This window comes from Haematobia irritans, chromosome 2 (assembly GCF_050003625.1).
Source record: "Haematobia irritans isolate KBUSLIRL chromosome 2, ASM5000362v1, whole genome shotgun sequence".
In the NCBI taxonomy this organism is placed as follows: Eukaryota; Metazoa; Arthropoda; class Insecta; order Diptera; family Muscidae; genus Haematobia; species Haematobia irritans.
Window position 1 is genome coordinate 88,624,459 of NC_134398.1, and position 7,134 is coordinate 88,631,592.

The window sequence follows — 7,134 nt, forward strand, 5'->3', positions numbered from 1 at the left end:
AAACAATTTTTTTCCAATTTAACTTTTCATTTTTATCACAATTCTTGTTTACACTTTTATTTTCTTATTATCTAATGTTGTTTTTTTTTTTTTTTTGATCTCAGCTTAAAGCCATGCATTGACTAAACTACAAGTGTAGATTAACCAACAGAGGAAAAGTATGCTTGTAAAATTTATTTGGGCAAAGCCCTATAGACTGCAAGATGGTTGGATGTACAGCTGTTTCGGAATTACCACATTCCTCATCAGCATCCTCTACTTGCAGCAAAACTATCAACCAATTATCAGAATAAATTCGGGTAATTCACTCAACCCAACGTGAACTACACTTGAACCTCCAGAAAAAGGGTTTGATAGTCGGCTACTGCCTAAACAAATTTGCCAGCATATCTCTTTTCCTTTGCCAAACACAAATCATCGATTTGAATGTATTTGGCTGGGTTTGTTTTTGAGCGTGCTTCCTCTATCTTCATTCGATTTGTTTGTTATTGTTGGCTTCTCTTCAATCGTTATTGTTGTTTTTTTGATCTCAGCTTAAAGCCATGCATTGATAGTTTTGCTGCAAGTAGAGGATGCTGATGAGGAATGTGGTAATTCCGAAACAGCTGTACATCCAACCATCTTGCAGTCTATAGGGCTTTGCCCAAATAAATTTGACAAGCATACTTTTCCTCTGTTGGTTAAGCTACACTTGTTAGTTTAGTCAATGCATGGCTTTAAGCTGAGATCAAAAAAACAACAATAACGATTGAAGAGAAGCCAACAATAACAAACAAATCGAATGATGATAGAGGAAGCACGCTCAAAAACAAACCCAGCCAAATACATTCAAATCGATGATTTGAGTTTGGCAAAGGAAAAGAGATATGCCGGCAAATTTGTTTAGGCAGTAGCCGACTATCAAACCCTTTTTCGTGTGTAGTTCATGTTGGGTTGAGTGAATTACCCGAATTTATTCTGATAATTGGTTGATAGTTTTGCTGCAAGTAGAGGATGCTGATGAGGAATGTGGTAATTCCGAAACAGCTGTACATCCAACCATCTTGCAGTCTATAGGGCTTTGCCCAAATAAATTTGACAAGCATACTTTTCCTCTGTTGGTTAAGCTACACTTATAGTTTAGTCAATGCATGGCTTTAAGCTGAGATCAAAAAAACAACAATAACGATTGAAGAGAAGCCAACAATAACAAACAAAACTTATTATCTAATTTTTACAAACTGAAAAACTTCTTCGCTTACACCGGGGGTTGAACCTAGGTCTGTTGGCACTAGAGGTCTGCACAATTCCATTTGTAAATGCAGAGTACACGTGTACTTGCTACATGAGTACATCTATTTGAGAGATTCGCAAAACAATTGGTACACATTTTGAAGAACACCAAAAGCCACGAGTAACTTCTTGTTGCTACTCTGATGTCTTCACTACCAACAAACACATATTCCTCTTTCTCTCTTATAGAAGTGTACTCAGAGTGATCACGTCGAGTATGTTGCGAGAACAAAACTTCATAGAGTACTCCATGTACCACGTGCAGTTTCAGAAATACAAAAAAAACAGTTACTCTCCATAATATATGTTTTGGTTGAACGGCAAACGTTAAGTGACATACATAAATATATGAAATATGTGATATACATACATATCTATGATTAATAATAATGGAAAGTTTTACTTCGCACATAACTGAGAAATACTTGTGGTACCACGTGAAGTGAAGAGAATCCATGTTGTACTTGTTCTCAAGTACTTACATTTTTATTGTTCCTTTTTTTCGGAACACATATTTTTTCGGATAAGTACTTGGTGGTATTTGACAAGCAAGTGTTCTCTTCACTTCACTACTTGCGCTCTGAGAGAAAGACAGTGTATGTACTATATTCGACAGCGAATTGCATGCATGTAGTGAAAAGTTATTCGATGCAGACCTCTAGTTGGCACCATAACAGAACGCCTTAGCACACTCAGCCACAAACGCGATTGAACACGATGCATCAAAACGTCTATTCAAATGTTGGTGCTACGAACTTAACATGACATTCTAACTATCTGGCATTTTCTTTTCAGTAACTTAATAATGTCAATTCCTTTAATCTTCCTGTCCAATAAGCTCGAATAAATATTGTAATAACATCCTGAGATGTTCTTTATTATTATGAATGAAAAAAAAAATAAAGAACGTTGGTTCAAATCTCACCAACGGAAATTTTTTTATTAAATATTTTTCTAAAAAAAATATTTTACTTTTTATTGATTTTCTATTCTTTTTTGCGAAATTTAATTGTCCAAAACCCAAATTTTCACTCAAAACGACCTAAATCCGTATTTTCTAAGACTTGTCCAAGAAGATTGCATCGGAAGTCAAACAAAATCGGATCACGGAATGCGCTTTAAAAGAAATGTTTGTGGACTTGTCCAAAAGGACTGCATCTGACAAAATTGGACAAATAAGACAAAATACAAGCAGTTTCACAACAGCTACCAATCGCCCTCATTTGATTCTCTCACTTTGTTCATAAAGTTTAAACTTTTTTGTTACTATATAAGATACTCAATCAAACGCGCGACACTTTGGTACCTTTTTTCGAACATCTTTAAATTCAAATAAGAATTTCCGAATCAGTTTTTCCACCTGTAGAGGTTGATTTCATACGCAGAAGATCATAATGAATGATGTCTTTGATAACTGACTGTCTTTGACTCACAATAAAAAAAATCCTAATTGAATTTATTTCAATGATACGGAACTTTCGAAAAGTACCATTTGGTTTACGAAGCTGATCTGATCTAGTGCAATTTCAAGTATGCTGTTTATCATCCCTGGTTTATATGCTTCGTCAAATCGTTCGGTTTTCATTTCTATCTCTTTGAATAAGATATCGCAACATATATATGTTTACTCGACATTTCAAAATAAAACATTGTTATTTCCAAACACATTGTATGATCATAATGTAGCGTCACGCCGCTAGCTGCCACAAATGCGCATAAACAAGTGTTCATCCATCGTTACTTATGTTGTCAATCCATTATTGGCAACACTGGCAATTGTATAGGTCCATTTACATTTATTGAATCGAAGTTGCATGTCTGCAGAGCACACAAACCTTCCCTACTTGGAGTGGTGGTGGCAAATGGCTTTGTGCTAGGCTGAAAATGTTACTCGTATCTGCATTTATATGTGAAAATTTTGAAATTTCTATTTGCACTCCTTTCCATACTAGGGCGGTGTTGGAAACATTGCGGTTGTAATAAATATTCTTTGGCCAATTAATATCGTGTTTACGATATGTGCTTAGGACGCAGTGGCCACATACGAGTATACCGAGCCATTCAAATGCATGCATCCGGTAATCATGTAAAACGTTTTGAATTATTTGTACAAATGTACATATATAACAAATACATATGTATATATGTAAGTATGTTTGTATGTATGTATGATGTACTCGTACACACTTATTATCACTGTAGATTATTTAGTGAACTAAGTCCAGTTTATCTTGTTTATAAGTTGGAAGTTTACTTATCAAAGCACTCACCGGGTTAAAGATAAGAAACACACCAAAAACAAATTGGAAGCTGTTCTAAAGGCACAACTTTATGAGCACTTCCGACATGTTCTTTGTTTCAACTACGCAGGTAGTTCTTTTAATTCAATATTTTGTAACTAGCTTTTTTCATATGATTAATTCTTGTTTCAAATATATTAAAAACACACAAAGAATTAATAACATGGTACAAATTATTTACATTTTGTCGAAAAAATGCACAATGCATTTTAGAAAAATTACGAATTTTTGAAAAAATTTGAGGCCAATCAAACGTTAGAATGCATTAAGAATAATAAAAAAATAAAAAAATTTTTTTTTTGGGAAAACATCACAACATTTTTTAATTCACATCCAAAGAAGTGATGTATGCACACCTTAAGAAGTGATGAAAATTCAGTGCAACGGCTGTTGAAATGTTGGACATCCGTCCTATGACCATGTTAAATTCATCCCTTCTGCGCCAATTTTGCACCACTTCCGGATCTAAAAACCACATTTTCACCACTTTTTTGGCAACGCGTTTGTGTTGCTGGGAAGCAATACCATTTTGGTGGAATTCAATATGCCAACACAATGTTTGAGTGGATCTTACAAAATGACTTAGAATATTTTAAAATGAGTGCATAGATATGGCATTACCTAAAAACATAAATTATTTGTATGCACTTGACATTAGGATTATTTACAATTGGATGCAGGTTGGACGCTGTAAATGGTGCGTTCATCTGTAAAATTTTACAAACTTGTACCAATGATACTGAATTAAAATTTGCTAGATTTGTATTGAAACCTACATTTTCAAAAGGATGCAGCTAACTCCTTGGCGATGACGGCCATAAGTTGTCTCGGTTTCATTCCCATAAAAATGAAGATAAGATAAAATTTCAGAGCAAACAGGAATGATCATAGCAGTTTAAAAGAAACGAGAGGAGAGAAAAATTGACCATTATGTTGTTTTTATTTTTGTGATCTGCATTACGAAAGAGTGCGACAACTTCATACATGCACTGGGCAGGTTTATTTATTAACCTCCCAAATCTAATGTTTATTTAGTTTCATGAAAACATAATATCTCTCTCACTTCCATACGATTCATTTAACTATCACCACATGTACACCCTCAAAAAAAATCGCTTCTTTAACATATGTTCCAACCATATTTTGCAGGAAGCACATATATTATTGGATACTGTCGAAACATTAATATGTTTGTTTTATGTGAACATATTATAAGTTTGGAAGCATTTTGAGCCCAAAAATAGTATATGCTTGGAAGAATTTTTCCCAAAGACGATTGTGCTCATTGCCTAACATACTCGTAATTTTGACTTCCACGAAATATTTTAGTTCTTGGCACCTTTTTCTGTAATACAAATAATGTTGAAGAAATTATTCACTTTTATAATTTTTTTTTAAATTTTACCTTTCGCCTGCACGGAGAATCGAACCGAGGACCATACAGTTTGTAAGCCAACACACTATTCACTGGACTACGTAGCTGTTATAGTCACCAGTAGATAATTATCGTTATAAGTTACATTTATATAGCATACACGGTTGAAAAAGACTGTTTTTCATATGTTTGGCTATAAACATTATATGTTTGGAACACAAATTTTTAAACACAATATTTTTGAGTGCAAGCATATAATATTCATAAACTAGCATAACATGTTTGGGACATATATGTTAATATGTTAGAACATATTATGTTTGGGACATAAAATGTTTGTAAATATAATATGCTTGAATGCAAACATATATTAATTTAGAAATAGCCTATTAACATATATGTCTTTAGTAGCTTGGAGCGCTATTTAACAGGGAGCGATATTGAATTAAGTTGGTGGTTGTTGCTTGTTATTACAAAATTAACATTTTATTTTGCCTTGGGCAATTGATCAGCTACTTCTTTGATCCTTACAAACTGTGTGGTCCGCTGTTCGAGTCCCCGTCCGGCAAAAGGTAAAATTAAAATAAAAAAAATCATAAAATTTAATAATTTCTTCTACAATGTTTGTATTACAGAAAAAGGTGCTAAGAACTAAAAAATCTCGTGGAAGTGAGAAAGATGTCGGGGAATATACAATTGGGCAGAAACAAAATTTTGAGCATTCAGGTCGAAAACCTATGTTGTTAGCACCTATATTACCTGTTTATTTTCATAATTCATTATGATTGTAAATATATAAATAAATAAATAAAATTTTGAGCACAATATTGTTTTGGAGAATTTTTTTAAGCATATAATATTTTTGGGTGCAAAATGCTTCCAAACATATTATATGGTCACATAATAACATATTGTTTTTTGGAAGACAACATTATTGAATTTGGATGCAAAAATACAAAATGTTTGGAACTTAGACTACCCAAACATATATTGTTTAGACCAATATGCTTTCAAACATATTATATATTGGAAGAGATCAAACATATAAATGTTTGGGCAATACCCAAAAATGTATATGCTTGAAGCAAAATATGTTTGGGAGTATATGTTACAGAAGCGATTTTTTGTGAGCGTGTAGTTTGCAGCGCCCACGAGCCCATGCAAACATAACATTATTTAACAGAAACATACATTTGTTTGCCACGTGGAGCAGTGGTTAGCATGTCTGCCTTGCATGCAAAGGGTCGTGGGTTCAATCCCTGCTCCGACCGAACACTTTTTTTTTAATTTACACATTTATATTTATACTATATTAAATTTTTATAATGAAACTTCGAAATGTGGCTTATTAAAGATTTATAGTCAATAACAGTGCTTGATATAAACGAAATTGACTGATTTTTAGATAAAATATTATTTTTTTATTGCAAAAATAACAAAACTTTAAAATTTGAAAGGAATTCAAAAACTCTAACAAAAGAAGAACGTGGAGTCGAGTAGAAAAATACATAAATAATTTTATAATATAAACATAAATTTATTTAGACGTGAACAGTTTTTTACTAGCATTTAACACCATCGCTCTAAAATGCCTTTTATTTTTCTTTAATAATTCATTATAAAGAAAATAAACTTTTTGAATTGTTTTAGCTGCAAAACTCGAACTTAATGCCCGCTTTTATATTTGAAGGTGTCCGTCAACTCCTCGTGGACTTGTTTTTATACATTTTATTGTGCAATTTTTTACTATTTCCTCCTTATTTCATTTTACTGTCCCAACTCTAAAAAGAGTATAGTTCCCTTTCGTTATTTTTATGAAGACCCCTGATTTCTTTTAACGAACCAAGAAAAAAATTGTGCCCATAATGCCAAAATGATAAATGAAACACATGTCCACACATACATAAAATGCTGCTCTCAAGGCGAAAACATATGCTTGTTTTTCAAATGTCTATTCTAAATTAAATAATATTTAGACTTTAGACTTAGACTGTCTATTCTAAATTAAATAATATTTAGACTTTAGACTTAGACTGTCTATTCTAAATTAAATAATATTTAGACTTAAGCATATCAAATTTTTGGCCTTATCATAAAACAGTTTTCCGAAACAACATACAAGCGGTTTCACAGAAATTGTTCTCTTTTGATTCTTTCGCTGTGTTATGTTGATATCTTTCGTCAACT

At 32.7% G+C, this 7,134-nt stretch overlaps 1 long non-coding RNA gene across 1 annotated transcript; it reads left to right on the forward strand.

Moving 5' to 3' along the window:
• The first annotated feature begins 5,457 nt into the window (after positions 1-5,457).
• Positions 5,458-5,772, forward strand: LOC142226817 (uncharacterized). The gene is made up of 2 exons (XR_012719757.1): positions 5,458-5,519; positions 5,583-5,772. It is a non-coding gene; the product is annotated as an uncharacterized LOC142226817 (long non-coding RNA).
• Positions 5,773-7,134: the final 1,362 nt, after the last annotated feature.